The 1868-nt window shown below is 32.6% G+C and overlaps 1 pseudogene; it reads left to right on the forward strand.

The window, feature by feature from the left end:
- The first annotated feature begins 1444 nt into the window (after window positions 1–1444).
- On the forward strand, window positions 1445–1556 carry LOC126032850 (uncharacterized; annotated as a pseudogene).
- The last annotated feature ends 312 nt before the right edge of the window (window positions 1557–1868 follow it).

Genomic DNA, 1868 nt, shown 5'->3' on the forward strand with positions numbered 1-1868 from the left:
AAGGGCTGAATGGGCTGGAAGGACCAGCTCACAATTTGAAGCTCACCACAAAGAATGGTGAACACTGTTAGGGAAATAACTACAGTAACAGGTAGCATGACGATGTTAAAGAATGAGAGAAGTAGAACACCTGTTGCGCGAATGCAGACAGGGTTTGGGAGAAGGACACTGGTGGTGGGAATGTTGCACTGATGAAAGTGGGTAGTCTGTTTTTGACTGAAATCCAACTACAAACATGCTTGTAATCATGCTGTTTAAATAAAGATTTACATATAATATAAAAAAAGAGTTAAGGACATCATTGTCAAAATTTTCCAGAGCTAAAGAGTACAAACAATCGCATCTTGTATGACAGAAGAGTACCAGATAGCTAAAAGAGATCCATAGAAAAGCACTCAAGGCACATCCTTGACAAAATGATGAAAACTACAGATAGATAAAACTGAAAGCAGCATGAGCAAAAAGAGAAATTACATACAAATAGGAATCCTTAAGATTTACTGTATATTTTTCATAAGCAACCCTCATGATCCATAGACAGTGGTTGGATATAGTGACAAAAGTAAAGAAATTAATGTATGGTGAAGCAAATCTTTCATTCAGGAAAGTATACTTTGACGAAATATATTCAGCTTCAAAGATAAGCATAATCTTAAGCTTTGTGGATAAACTTCATCTGGGAAATTGGTGCTGGGAATGTTGCACTGGTGAAGGGGGGTGTTCTTTACATGACTGTAATCATACAACTATAATCATGTTTGTAATCACAGTGTTTAAATAAAGATAATTATAAAAAAAAATAAAAAAAATTTAGTCTCCAACCAATCTATTTTTTTTTCTTTTTTGGTTTTTGGGCCATACCTGGAAGCACTCAGGGTTTACTCCTGTTTCTGAGTTCATAAATTGCTCTTGGCTCAGGGGACCATATGGGATGGCAGGGATTGAACCCACTCTGTCCTGGGTCAGCTGCGTGCAAGGTAAATGTCCTACCGTTTCGCTACCGCTCTGGTCCCTCAGTACCATTCTAAAACAAAAAAGTAAAGGGTCTACTTTAAGGCAAGGCAGACATGACAAACACAACAAAGTCCTTGAATAGTATAAAACTTAATCCCATGACAATCATCTCAATGTCAATGAACTAAACACACAAGTCAAGAGACAGAGATGAAAATATGAATCAAAAAATTGATCCAACAAATTGCTGCAGGCAAAAATCATGTGTGAATTAACGAAGTATTTATATTGCATCTGTTATTTGTTAACATGAATATTTTTCATAGAAAGAGGATCTATGATATATTTAATTATTAATTTACAAAATCAAAACAATTTATTAGAGAATCATAATATTTATCCTATATTATTGTTTTAGATTTATGGAATTAATTTTTCCTTGTAAATTTAATATGATGTGTACATTGACTTTAGAGAAGATTGGTAAGCAATCGCTTCTCGGCCTTTTGGCTTAGATCAAGTGTAGTGAAGATTGATAAAAAGTGCAGTATTAGCACACATCCTGAACAATTTTTAAAATTTAATTTTTTCATCCATCATATGAATTTTCCTGTTTTAGGCAAGAAATATAAATCTATGCATTTTCATTTTCTCTTTGGTAATATAAGACAATAAAGATATATCTATGTTTTTTGTAGATGTTAATTTATGCTTAGCATATTCTCAAATCTACACTAGAATAGAAGTTTTTGTCAGCTATATTATCATAATTTTACTGTTATTATTGTAACAATACACAAAGTACAAAGCATATGGAACTTTCCATATGCTCATATATAAAATAGAAGTTTGTTAATACATAGACATTGCATAGTAATAATCATACTATTGATGTTAAAATGCAGTTATTTATC

Source organism: Suncus etruscus, chromosome 16, assembly GCF_024139225.1.
Source record: "Suncus etruscus isolate mSunEtr1 chromosome 16, mSunEtr1.pri.cur, whole genome shotgun sequence".
Classification (NCBI taxonomy): Eukaryota; Metazoa; Chordata; class Mammalia; order Eulipotyphla; family Soricidae; genus Suncus; species Suncus etruscus.